Genomic DNA, 14,775 nt, shown 5'->3' on the forward strand with positions numbered 1-14,775 from the left:
CGAATCAAATTTCAAAGGAATTGGTTGTCATAACAAATTCAACCCCAATAAAAGTAAACGAAGTATTCAAACCTCGGGTCATCTCACAAGGAATGGGCAAACATGTGCATCAACATTGGTTAGAATTCCGGGGTTGTAAGTCATGAGCAAGAAATTAAACTAAGAATCCTAACAAGCAAGTAATCTTGAAGTGCAAGAAACTAATTCAAATAACTAAAGCAAGATGTGAGCAATTCCAAACTAATAAGATAACATCCAATATAAGCCTACTCTAAAACTAAACAAATAACTATGACTAAGACAAAGCAATTAGGTTTTTTGTGTTTTCAAATATGAATGATAAAACAACTCTTGGCTAGACATGGGAATTGGGGTCACTATCCTTGTCTAATAACCATAGATTGATAATTATGAGGAACCAAACTCATTAAGTCTACTTCTATACTTGAAGTATGTTAAATGGTTTAGTCAACATCAACCCATAAGGTCCAACCTAGCTACTAATTGACTTAGTAGTATGCTAGTGTCAATGGTTATCAAATTGACCACTAAGGGTTCCCAAATCATCAAATCCATTAGACCCAATGACTCAAGTTTACCCAATTCCCTTAGCCTAGGCCAAGAGTAAAGAGAACTACTCCATAATCAAGGGAAACATTTCATCAAACACATGGTGAGCATTACTAAAAGACATATTCAAAGTGCAATTAAATTGAAATTAACAAGTACCCACTAACAATTATCAACATACAATCACTCAAACAACACAATTAACCATGAAAATCATCAATGTAACATCAAAAATTCAAGATTCCCAAGATTCATGGAATGGGTATAAAATGACAATTGACAAGAAAACATAAAACTACACAAGATCTAAACAAAATTATGCTAAGGAATTCAAATTAAGCAATCAAAACTAGTAATTAACAAGATCCAATTCAGAATTTAACAAGGGAAGATCAAATCAAACTAGATCTAGAGAGGAACAAGGGTTTCTCTCTCTAGAATAACAAGAACCAAAAACTAGCTAAAAATTGTGTCTAAGTGTGAATGAATGATCCCCCCATTTCCCCTAGCATCCTTGGGTCTTTTCCATGGAGAACCAGCTTAGATTTGGGCCACTTGAGCCTCAGAAATTGCCAGGCACGATTTCCTTTAATGAGGTCACGTGCAGCTTATCGCGTGTACGCGCCATGCGTGCGTGCGCGCAGATTGATTTTGTGATCCACGCGTGCGCACCATGTACGCGTGCCCGCCGGTGTGGATTTCTCTAATCTGCGCGTATGCACCGATCTTCGCGTGCCGCTTCCAGCTCTCTACATCCACGCGTGCGCGTGAGGTGCGCGTGCGCGCCCATGCTGAAATTCCCAAAATCCAAATCTTCATGTTCCTTCCTCTTATGCATGCTTTCTTTCTCTCTTCTAGGCCATCCTTGCCCTATAAATTCTGAAATCACTCAATAAACACATCACGGCATCGAATGGTAATAAAAGAGGATCAAAATTTAGTAATTCTAAGGCAAAAGAAGCATGTTTTCCATCTTGAAGCAATATTAGGAAGAGAACACAAAACCATGCAATTCTTGTGAATAAGTATGAAAAATATTGACAAAACCCCCCAAATTCTACACAATATAAACCACAAAATTGGAGTTTATCAGTCCTCCCTTAATGAGAGGTGTAAAAGTCTTTAAATACTAAATTAATGACTAAGAATTACATTAAGAAGGGTAAAATAGTCTTTTAGTACTAAAATCCATTTTTGGGGCCCACCTGGTGAGTGTTTGGGCTGAATTTTGATGAGATCCACGTGCTATGAGGCCTCTAGGGTGTTGAACGCTGGCTAGGGGGTCTTCTTTGGGCGTCTGGACGCTGGTCTCCTCCTTATGGGCGCTGGACGCCTGGACTGGGGCAGGAGGCTGGCGTTGGACGCCAGTTTTGGGCCTTCTATTCTAAAGCAAAGTATGATCTATTATACATTGCTGGAAAGCTGTGGAAGTCAGCTTTCTATAGCCATTAAGAGTGCCCCATTTGGACTTCTGTAGCTCCAGAAAAGCTCTTTCTTTGTCTCTAAATCAGACTTTTGCTCCAACTCCTCAATTTCAGCCAGAAAATACCTGAAATTGCACAAAAACACAAAAACTCATAGTAGTATCCAAAAATGTGAATTTAACACTAAAACCTATGAAAACTTAATAAAAATTAAACAAAATATGCTAAAAACTATATGAAAATGATGCCAAAAAGCGTATAAAATATCCGCTCATCACAACACCAAACTTAAACTGTTGCTTGTCCCTAAGCAACTAAAAACAAAGTAGGATAAAAAGAAGAGTAAGATACAATAAATCTCAGAGTTTCCAATAAAACTCAGTTTCAATTAGATGAGCAGGACTTAGTAGCTTTTTGCTTCTAAATAGTTTAGGCATCTCACTATCCACTGAAACCCAGAAATGTTGGTCTCTTTAGGAACTTAAAATCCAGATGATATTATTGATTCTCCCAGAGTCTTGAACACAGCTTTTAGAGTCTTGGCCGTGACCCTAAATACTTTGTTTTCCAGTATTACCACCGGATACAAAAATACCACAGAAACTTTAACTGAGTGAAACCTTTTGGATTGTGATTCAGCTTTGCTAGAATCCCCAGATAGAGGTGTCCAGAGTTCTTAAGCACACTCTTTTTTCTTTGGACCACGACTTTAACTGCTCAGTCTCAAGCTTTTAACTTGACACCTTCACTCCATCAGCATATGGTTAGAGACAACTTGGTTGAGCCGCTTAGGCCCTCCTAACCATTGATGCTCAAAGCCTTGGATCCTTTTACCCTTGCATTTTTGTTTAAAGGGTTATTGACTTTTTGCTCTTGCCTTTTGGTTTAAAGAGCTATTGGATTTTTTTGTTTTTTATTTTTTTTGCTATTTTTCTATTTTTTTGCATGCATATATTATTTTTTCTTTTGCAACATGCTTTTTCTTTTTCTTTTTGCTGTTTTTTCTTGCTTCAAGAATCAATTTTTGAGATTTTTCAGATTACCAATAATACTTTTCCTTTTTCATCATTCTTTCAAGAGCCAACATTCTAAAATTCCAACTTTAAATATGCACTATTTATTCATACATTTCGAAAACTAAAGGAATGCCACCACATCAAGATAATTGAACTATTCTTATTATATAACTTGAAATTCATGTATCTCTCAATTCTTTTCAAATAAAATTTTCTTTTTAAGCAAGGTGAAAGATATATGGAACATTTTATAGCTTAAAGACATAGATGAAAATGATCATGCAATAAGAATAAGAGAACATACAATACAACATAACAGAAAATAGAAATATAACATAAGAAAAGGGGATTAAGAGAACGAATCCACCTTAGTGATGGCTGCTAGTACTCCTCCTTGAGGATCCAATGTAGTGCTTGATCTCTTCAATGTCATGCCCTTGTCTTTGTTTCCATACTTAGGAGTGGTATAAGTAAAAAAGAAAAGCTTTTGCAACATCAAACTTAAGAGTTTTGCTCGTCCTTGAGCAAATATGAAAAATGGGGAAGAATAGCATAGAAGAAGGTAGGGTAGGTGGAGATTCTGTGGGACCTACTGGTCCTGAGAGGCTAGGGAATTCAAATTCTCTGCCTTCTGTATGAGCGTTGAACGCCCAGCTTGTGCACCACAGCTGGCGTTCAATGGCTGCTTGCCTCCCATTTGTGGCATTGAATGCCCAGGAGGAACCTCCTTCCTGGTCTTTTTCTCACTGTCACTTGGGAAACTATCAGTGGACTTCAGAATCTACTGTGAAAGATGTCCTACTTGAGATTTGAGATTCTTAATAATCTCTCCTCGGTTTTTTATACTCCCTCTCACTTCTTCCTTGAATTTTTTCATGTCTTCAGACTCTTTGCAAAGATTTGCAAGCATAGCTTCCATTTTGGCCATTCTGTCCTCATCATGTGGTGATGGTTGGTTGGAATTAGGATGTTGAGGGTGGTTATTGTGGTTTTGGTATGGTGGCTGTGAATAAGTGTTTTGTGTGGTCTGGTATGGTCTTTGGTTGGAGTATTGGTGAGTAGAATTGTGATATTGGTTTGGATTATGGGATCTGTGGTCTTGGCCTTGGTTTTGTTGGTTCTCCCACCTAAAGTTTGGGTGGTTCCTCCAACCAGAGTTATAAGTTTTAGAATAAGGATCATTAGCTTGCCTAGATGAATTTCCAAGGTAATTAGCTTCCTCCCAGTTAACTCATTCTTCTGTTTCCAACTCTCCTTGAGATGATGGTCCAGTGTGGATAGCTGCAACCTAATTCTTCTCCATTTTCTTGGTCAATTTAGCCAGTTGCTTGGTGATCATCTTATTCTGGGCCAGGATTGCATCCATATGGTTTAATTCTAAGACTTCCCTGTTGTTGCTTCTGTCTGAGGCATAAAAATACTCGTTGTCATCCACTGTCTCTATAACATCAATGGCTTCTTCAATGGTCTTCTTCTTGTTAAGGGAACCTCCAGATGAGTGGTCTACATCTTTCTTTGATTCACAATTCAACCCTTCATAAAAGATATGAAGTTGCACCCTCTAATTAAACATATCAGGGGGGCTTTTCCTTGTCAAATCTTTGAATCTCTCCCAGGCTTCATAAATAGTCTCACCATCCTACTGTCTGAATGTCTGCACTTCAGTTCTCAGCCTGTTTACTTTTTGTGGAGGATAGAACCTTGTCAAGAATCTATTCACTACATCCTCCCAAGTTGTCAAGCTTTCCTTGGGAAATGATTCTAGCCATTTTGATGCTTTGTCCCTCAAAGAAAATGGAAAAAGTAGCAATATATAGGTGTCAAGATGAACATTATTAGACTTAACCGTGTCACATATCCTTTGAAATTTAGTGAGATGCTCATTAGGGTCCTCTTGGAAACTCTGACGAACGGGATTTTCTGTCGGTAAAGAATTTTGCAAATAAATTCCCGTTGTAAGTATAGTTTCTAAACCAACAAGGAATCCTTTTGTACAAAAGTTTGGTTGTCACAAGTAACAAACCCCTAGTAAAATTGATAACCGAAGTATTCAAACCTCGGGTCGTCTCTCAAGGAATTGCAGGGAGGTGTATTTATTATTGGTTATGGAAGATTATCTTTTTGGGGTCTTTGAAAGGTTGAACAAGGAAATTAAAAGCTAAGAAAGTAAATTAATAACTAGAAAAGCTCTTGGCAAGGTATGAGAACTGGAAATCTCATCCTAGTTATACCTATCAATTGTGATGAGAATTGTTTATTTCTCTCACTTAGTTAACCCTTACTAAATAAAGGAAAGTCAAGTGGACTAATCAATTTGATTCCTCAAGTCCTAGTCAACTCCTAAAGAAAGACTAGCTTTAGAGGGATCCAAATCAACCAGCAAACTTCAAATATCAATCAACAAAGGAGTTTGATAACTCAAGTGTCACCAATTACTCCACCAAATCCAAAAGGGGAGAAATCTAAATTAAATTGAAAGCATCAATAACATAAATAGAAGAAACAATCATAAATTTAATATACCTCAAAGTGTATTAAATGGAAAATCAAATTAAACATGAGAATTCATAAACCAAATAGCAACATAAAGTAATTAATAGGGGAAATAGATAAAGTAGAATACTAAGACAAATAGAACTAGAAAAGAAACTAAATTAAAGGAACATTGAACCTGGAATGGAGAAGGAATAAACCTAAAACTAAGAGAAATCCTAAATCCTAAACCCTAGAGAGAGGAGAGAGCCTCTCTCTCTCTCTAGAAAACTACATCTAAAACCTAAAATTTGAATTATGAGAAGTTGTATCAATGAATGAATTGATTCCCCTACTCTGTAGCCTCTAATATGTGTTTTCTAGGCCAAAAACTGGGTCGAAAATAGCCCAAAAATCGCCCCCAACAATTTCTGATACGTCCAACACGCGGCTCTGTCACGCATATGCATCGTCCACGCGTACGCATGGATTGAACTTTTTCCAGGTCACACGTACGCGTGATCCACGTGTGCGCGTCACCTAACAGCATGGAAACCATGGCAAATTATATATTTTTTCGAAGCCCCGGATGTTAGCTTTCCAACGCAACTAGAACTGCCTCATTTGGACCTCTGTAGCTCATGTTATGGTCGATTTAGTACGAAGAGGTCAGGCTAGACAGCTCAGCAATTCCTTCAATATCTTGTATTCCTTCCAGTTTTGCATGCTTCCTTTCCATCCTCTAAGCCATTCCTGCCCTATAAATCCTGAAAACACTTAACACACATATCAAGGCATCGAATGGCAATAAGAGAGAATTAAACATAGCAAATTTAAGGCCAAAGAAGCATATTTTCAATCATAGCACAGAATTAGGAAGGAAAATGTAAATCATGCGAATTATATGAATAAGCGTGAGTTTAGTGGATAAAATCCACTCAATTAAACATAAGATGTACCACAAAATAGTGGTGCATCACACTCCCTCCAAAAGAACAGTTGTTCTGGACTAGGGTTATGAGCTGAGGCTTCAATTCGAAATTATTAGCATGGATAATTGGCTTTTGAATGCTGCTACCACAGTTTCCTAGGTTTGGATTGATGTATGATCCCAGACCTCTCCTCTCTTGTCCAGCAGGGTTGGCTGCACCTCTTCTGGCATGATTATTTACCTCTCCTTCATGATGATTTTCCATATCATCCTCCATGGTTATATCCAAGTCTTCCTCCTCTACTTCTACACCAACAACCCTCTTTCCTCTTACTTCCCTTCTTAATCTCAGGAAGGTTCTTTCTAGTTCACTGTCAAAAGAGGTTGAAACCTCTCTTCTACCTGTCATACAAGTAGCACAACAAGCAGCAACCAGCAAGTGAAGGATTCACAATTAATGAAAAAGTGTGGTTAGCGCAATTGAGGCAATTAATCAAACAGTTAATGAGTTAGTGGGTTAGTTTTGCTGGAAAGTAAAGAAGTAAGGTAAAATTAAAGAAAAACAACTAAAAATTGTAGAGAACAAAAATGAACAACTGAAATTAAAATTTAATTAATCAAACAAAAAGAAAAGTGTTCAATCTAGTTATCCTCCAATTTAATAATTTTCAATACAAAACCAATCCCCGGCAACGGAGCCATAAACTTGATTCACTCAAAAACTGTCTCTCAACAATTTTCTACCGACAAGTGTACCGGATTGTCGTCAAGTAAAAACTTACCGTAGAGTGAGGTCGAATCCCACAGGGATTGGTTGGTTGATCAATGTTAATTGGAGAATTGTGCTAGTTGAGTGAAATCAAATTTGGTTGAGAATTGCAGAAAGTAAATTTGGCGAGAAACTTAAATTGCAAGAAATTAAATGACAGAAATTAAATTATGGGAAATGAAATGACAGAAGCTTAAATTGCTAGAAATTAAATGGGAATGGGGAATTAAGCATGAAATTAAAGAACAGAATGTCAAAGAATGGGTAAGATTAGAGATAGGGGATTCATTGGGTTTTGGGAGATATTAAACTCTCTGGATCAAATCATTTTCATCTCTTCCTCAATCAATGCATTCATTGACATTGCTTGGCAGTCTTAGATGATTGGATCCTAATGTCTTGGCTCACCAATCTCTCTAAGCATGAACAATTTCCCAATGTCTTGATTTAATTGCTCATGAGAAGAGTTGAAGTTCAGTCGCTGACTATACCACACAAATTCATAGATCAAAGTATTTGTAGGATTACATGTAACTATATCCATCCAACCCCCAATCTAATCCAATGTGAGAAAGCAATTCTAGCATGAATTTTTTATCCCTCTCTCAAGGATCCGAAGAATTCCAATTATGGATAGCTTCTCTCTCAAGACAACTATCCAATTGAATTAAGACCGAAAGCTTTCTAACAAAAATCAAGAGAAAAGAAAGAAGAAGAAGATGAAAATTACTATTGATCCATTGAATTACAATAGAGCTCCCTAACCCAATGAAAGGGGTTTAGTTGTTCATAGCTCTCAAAATAGAAATTGGAATTGAAAGATACATTGCTGAATTGAAAGAAATTGCAGAAAACTAAAAAATGAGCCGAAAAGTAAAAAGTGGAGTAAAAATTTTTTCTAACTTAAATTCTAAGCTATTTATACACTTTCTTCCATTGATTTTCAATCTCTGAATTGGGCTTTTGGCCTTGATGGAATTGGGTTGAAGTTGCTCCAATTGGCTTCCCTTGCTATTGAGAAGAATTCTGTTTGAATTGCAAACTTCTGGTGCTCAAGTTGGAGTCAACGTTTGATGGCCAACGTTGACTCAAACGCCCTTCTTAAAAACCAGATAAACTTGCTGTCATTGGCGTTTGAATCAATGTTGGAGGGCCAACGTTCTTCTACCCACGCGTACGCGTGCCTTGCGCATTTGCGCCCTTGGGATTAGAATCCATATCAACGCGTGCGCGTGGATGCAAAAATCCCATTTCCAGTTTTCGAAACATATAGAAGAATGTTGGCCTCAACGTTAGACTGGCAACGTTCCCTCCAACTTTGGCCAATCCACGCATGTGCGTGCTGTACATATGCGCATGGATTCTCATGAAATTGTATCAAATTAATCGTAGTTAGATGAATTTAGGCATGCATGAATTTCTACCCCAATTGCTTACTTATTGCCTAAGAAAGTGCATAAAATCTATTAAAAACAAAGAAAAAGGCTAGTGAAACTAGCCTAAGATGCCCTGGCATCACAACACCAAACTTAAATCTTGCTTGTCCCTAAGCAAGTACTGAATTATTGAGAAGAAAGAATGAAACAGAAGGTGATGTTTATATCAGCAAGTCATTCTTAGTAGTTCATGGGGTTTTATGCAGAAAATGTGATAGTTCACTTCTTATTGATCTTTAGGCATAGACTGTCTCCTTTAAGCATCAATTAGCACACTTCTATGACCTCTTATTATTCACTCATCCTTGGTAATTACTTTTCTTTATTTTCTTTTTCTGAGAACTTATTCTTTGATTCTAGCAGCTCAGTGTCATGTGTTGTAGCAGCTTCTTAGCTTATTTATGCTCAACACATATTCAAAACAGACACTTGGCTCACAATTCTTCTTAAGACATTGGTGCCAAGCACCTCTTTGGGTTATTAAATGTCTTATCACTAGGTTGCTCTTGATAGTGAATTTTTGGTTGATAATCCCGAGTTAGTTAACCCAAGTTACCAAGTGTTAAAGCACTCCACAGAACCTAATCATCCAAGCAGATCCTAGTACAAAGACACCACAAGCATATGTCCTAAGGTCCAAGCTATTGGTGTCTAGCCTTATTCTTTTGCTTTCTTCTATTTTTGGTTGCCACTTTTGGCTTTTCCTTCTCTTTCTTTTTGTTTGTTTTTCTTTCATCCAAGGATTTTTTCATTTTGCTAAGATTCATAAACAACATCCTAGTTTTCACTAAAAGGGGAACAATCTATCCTTTTGTTCATTATAAGTGAGCTACTACACAATCAGACATATACCACCACTTACTGTTATTTCACTTCCTTGCCAAAAAGGAACTATTCCACTTCTGTTCAAACATTTCTTTTATTCAAATTGAAAAGACTCAGGGGACAAACAACCATTTAAACTAGCGAAAGTGAAAACACACACACCTAGGCTAGAATACTTATTGCAAAATTAAACACCACAGAATGCAAAATGACTTAAACTAAAAGTTGAGTATTAACTAAAATAGACATGTTCTTTCTTTATTGAATAGAATAACCAAGGAGCAAGTTCATCTTTCATTCTTTATCCTTTTTGTCTTTCTTCTTCTTGCTTGCTTGCTTGCTTACTAGTGTAGCATGACAGCCCTTTTCTTGTTAACTTCCGAGGTGTTCACTGTGCCCAGAATTGATCTCTTTATAAGCTCATACCAACCTTTTGCTTCAGGAATGAGATCTCCCCTTTTCAAGAACTTGTGCCCTCTTTGATTGTCCCTCTCCCAGTCAGTGTTCACCACACAGATATCACTAGAGATTTCATCATAATCTGGGTTACCATTCACTCTTTCTTGGTACCCGGGCTCATCAAAATGTGCTGCCCTTAGTCCTAAGACCTTCATAATGGTCTTCGGACTAAACTCTACTTCCACATCCCGTACATAACTCTTGTACGTTAGGGCTTCGGTCATATCAAGCCTTGCGGTGTTAGCATAAAACTCCCTTTTGATGTTTTCATTAATCCTGGTGATTGGTGAAGTAAGCTCTTTCCATTTTCTCTTTTTGATCTTTGCTCTTATTTCTGGGCATCCATCCTCTAGTAGTTGGAAAGGGATTTTTGGATATATCTTTTTGTCATTCATCCACCCAAGTTGCATTTGGGGGAACCATGATCTGAACTTCCATCGATCATAGTCGTTTTCACCTTCTTCAGTAATGGGTTCCTTTCCTTTCCTCCTTTTGAAACTTGAAGAAGATGCCATACCTTCCTTGATGGTTACCCGAGTGGGGGTTGAAGGTTTATGAAGAGGGATGGCTAGTGTGATGTACTCTCGGTGGAAAAGTGGTTTGAAGGTAAGGTGGTATTATGGAAGCAAGTGAACAAAGATGCTTTATTGCACAAAGACACGGTTGTTGAGTCTTGGTTTTAGAGAACACAAGAACCGAATTTGTTTAAAGTACAAGAAGTATGAACATTTTGGTTCATATGCATGGTCCAAGTGAAGCCTGATAAACCATTATTTTATTGTTTATATTGTGCTTAATTGTGTGGTTTTATTAATTCTTTACCCACTTATTCATATGATTAGCATGCATTTATAATTCCTTCCCAAAATTACTTCATGGTTGAAAAGCTGCTTCCTAGAGACTTTTAATTTTGTATTTTAATTCTCCTTTATTCCATTCGATGCCGTGATCTGTGTGTCAAGTGTTTCAGGTTTTATAGGGCATGAATGACTTGGAGATATGAAAGAAAGCTTGCAAAAATGGAAGGAACACAAAAAATTGAGGAGATGACCAGCGAGAAGTGATGGGATATTTTTGTGGAAGAAACGAATTCCTCCAAAACACCCAAATCTAACCGGCAAGTGCACCGGGTCGCATCAAGTAATAAAACTCACGGGAGTGAGGTCGATCCCACAGGGATTGATGGATCAAGCTACTTTAGTGGATGATTAGTTTAGTCAAGCTAACATTTGAGTGATAATTGATGCAGGAAAAAGTAAATGACAAGGAAAATTAAAGTGCAGAAAGTAAATTGGCAAGTAGCTTAAGGGGCAAGAAATGTAAATTGCAAGAATCTTAAATTGCAAGAAATGTAAATTTAATGAAATTAAAGGGGAGTGGGTGCTGGAAATTAAAGAGAGCAGTAGATCAAGTAACTGGAAAGTTAAATTGCAGGAAAAATAAATCAAGATCACAACAACTCAAATGTAAAGTGCAGAGGAACAAAAGTGCTGGAAAGTAAATTGGGAACAAGGAGATCAGAGAGCAAAGTGACTGTGCTTAATTTGCAGAAATTTAAAAGGATGTTGAAGATCTCAGGAGTGGATCCTTCCTTGATCCAACAAGAGAAAAGTTGCAGAGAGTAAAAAAAAGATTGCAGAAGAAGTAAAGAGACGTTGCAAATAGAGAATGAAAACAGAATTCCTTCCAATCTCAATTCAAGATTTAAAACAGAAAATGAAACTCAGAGAGAGAGCTCTGTATTCCTAATGCTCCCTAGTGGAGCTCTAAGCAAACCGAAAAGAAAGCTATTCTGAAAAACTAAAAGGGAAGCTCTCTGAAAAACTTAAATCCTATGCTATTCATACACTTTCTTCAAATGGTCTTCAAGCCTTCAATTGGGTCTTTGCTCTTGATGGAATTGGGTTGAGAGAGGCCTTGGTTGATTGCTCTTGGAGTTTGGAGAAGAACCGAATTGAACCAGGTTTGAAATCATGAAAGCTTGAGTAAAAGTTGGAGTAAAAGTTAGGGGCTAACTTTTGCTCCAACTTTTCACATCAGCACCCTTCCTTGCTGATACCAACGTTGGGGCAAAAGTTAGGGGTCTAACTTTTGCTCCAACGTTGGCCTCCCCTTGGTTATTCATGGCGCCAACGTTAGCCAAAAAGTTAGGGGCTAACGTTGGCGCAAACTTTTGCTAGTCCAGGGAGTGTTTTTCATGCGCCAACGTTAGCCAAAAAGTTAGGGGCTAACGTTGGCGCAAACTTTTGCTCATCCAGGGAGTGTTTTTCATGCCAAAAGTTAGCCAAAAAGTTAGGGGCTAACTTTTGCTCCAGCTTTTGCCCAAAAGTTAGCCAAAAAGTTTGAGGCTAACTTTTGGTCCAGCTTTTTGCTTCCTGGTTCATTTTCAATTAATCCAAAAGTTTGAGCTAAAGTTTGAGGCAAACTTTTGCTCAAACTTTTTGTCCTCTCTTCCTCCTAGCCATTCCTCCTTGCTTCAACCTTTCTCCAAGCTTTCTTCACCTATCATTAATCAACCAAACACATCAAAGCTATGCTCAAAATCATGAGTTTGTCATTCTTTCATAATATGTGACAATTATAGCATAAAACCTCATGAAATAGCATTAATTCATACATGGTTGATTAAATCAAAGGAAACATGGAAATCTACCCAATTGGCTTGCTTATGGCTTAAGAAAGTGCCTAAAACCTATTGAAAACAAAGGAAAAAGCATAGAAAAACATGACATGGTGACATGTCATCAAGAAGTGACGCAGACGCATGGCTCACGCGACCGCGCGACATAGAAGAAATTGCAGTGATGCGGACGCATGGCTCACGCGACTGCACGGATCAGAAACTGCACAAGTGACGCAAATGCGTGGATGATGCGCACGCATGGCAAGGCAAAACGCTGGATGACGCGAACGCGTGAATGACGCGATCGCGTGACAAGCGCGATCTGCAGAATCTGCAGAATTCACTGGAGGCGATTTTGGGCCCTGTTTTGACCCAGTTTTTGGCCCAGAAAAGCAGATTAGAGCCATGGAACATGCAGAGACCAGAGGACGACATTCATTCCGCATAATTTTAGTTTTAGATATGATTTTACTCCTCATCTAGGTTTTCTCTCTGAACATCTATAGTTCTTAGGATTTTGATTTTATGTCTTTTTAGACTGGGATATTGAGAAGAGTTATTACTTCCGTAAAGACTTCGTCATTCTAGTTTGTTTCCTTACTTGTCACTTACTCTTCTAGATCCTTCATTTACTGAGAATTATTATTGGATTATTTTTAGAATTTATTAATACAAGAACTATTTTTATTTTTAATTGATCCTTTTGATTATTATTTACCATGTCTTTCAATATTTCCCTTTCTTATTTCGTGGATTTTACAATCATAATGAGCGAGTAGTTCCTTAACTTGATTGGGAGTTGATTGAAAGGAGGACCTTGAGTTGGATGCTCAAGAGTAAAATTATAGTTGACTTTCACGTTGGGTCGCCCTCTAATCACTGACACTAGTCCTTCCCAAGGGAGAAGATCGGAACTGGTGAATAGAAACTGACTTCAAACTTGCTTAACTTTCCTTTATCTGGTAAAGGATAACTGAGCAGGCAACCTTTAATTATCACTTTTATCTTGAGAGAACTCCATCAAGGATAGGGCTTCCAACTAATCTACTCCCAGTCAAGGTTTTTATTTAAATTACATAAATTCTCTTATTTAATTTCCTGTTTAACAACTCAACCATTTTTAGAAAACATGTGATTAATAAAATAGCACATCTTCCTGCAACTCGTTGGGAGACGACCTGGGATTCATACTCCCAGTATTTAAATTTTAATTTTGTGACAACCCTTCTAAATTGATAAGCGGATTTTTGGTTGGTTAAGAACTGTACTTGCAACGTATCTCTTACAATAATTTCTTAGCTCGCCAATTTTCGCCAAGTCAATTTTTGGCGCCGTTGCCAGGGAGTTGCAATAGAGTGCTAAGTTATTGATTGGAATTTATTTATTTGCATTTTATTTTGTTTTGCTACTATGAGCTGCATGTTTCTTTCATTAAATGACGCGTTCACTTCCTGATCCAAGCTTGCCAGTTTTTGATCCTGAGATTGAAAGAACTATTTCACATATAAGGCAAGCTCGGCGTCGGTTAGTCCTCTCTGAGGGCGGATCTGAAACGTCACTTGAGGAAGACACAAGCCCCCGTTCTATTGATTCGGTTGATTTACGTGCAGGTTACATGGCAGCACCTAGGAGAGTTACTATCCAGGAGGCTGGAGCCCCTGATTTCACAATGCAACCGTTTCAAGCGCATCACCCAGCAGTGGCTACAGATTTTGAAATAAATACTGCACTGCTCAATTTGATGCCTAAGTATCATGGCTTACCTGCTCAAGAGCCTATCAAGCACCTGAGGGATTTCCAAGCAGCCTGTTCTACTGTCAGGCGAGATGGTGCAGATGAAACTTCTATTCTATTGAAAGCCTTCCCATTCTCTCTTGAGGGAAAGGCGAGAGAGTGGTACTACACTCAACCCGCAGCAACTGTTTCTGACTGGGATACGCTTAGAAGAGAATTTTCAGAAAAATTCTTTCCAGCTGAAGTTACTGACAAACTGAGGAAAAACATTAACATGATTGTTCAGGACGAATCCAAGACTCTCTATGAATACTGTTGCTTGGCTACGTCACACACCATATGATTGACAAGATAGTGTTGCTCGGCTACGTCACACAAGGCATGAGGCCCCAAAATAAGACCACATTGGAGAGTGCTAGCAATGGATCTATGAAAAAGTACAAGACCACTGAGGAGGCATGGCAATTGATCAGTGACTTGGCTAAGTCTACAAGGAATCACAAGCAGAAACTGGGC

General features: G+C 38.0%; 1 non-coding gene across 1 annotated transcript; it reads left to right on the plus strand.

Moving 5' to 3' along the window:
* Nucleotides 1-4,577: 4,577 nt before the first annotated feature.
* Nucleotides 4,578-4,685, plus strand: LOC112780599 (small nucleolar RNA R71). Its single transcript, XR_003191423.1, has one exon. It is a non-coding gene; the product is annotated as a small nucleolar RNA R71 (small nucleolar RNA).
* Nucleotides 4,686-14,775: the final 10,090 nt, after the last annotated feature.

Source organism: Arachis hypogaea, chromosome 19 (assembly GCF_003086295.3).
Source record: "Arachis hypogaea cultivar Tifrunner chromosome 19, arahy.Tifrunner.gnm2.J5K5, whole genome shotgun sequence".
Lineage (NCBI taxonomy): Eukaryota > Viridiplantae > Streptophyta > Magnoliopsida > Fabales > Fabaceae > Arachis > Arachis hypogaea.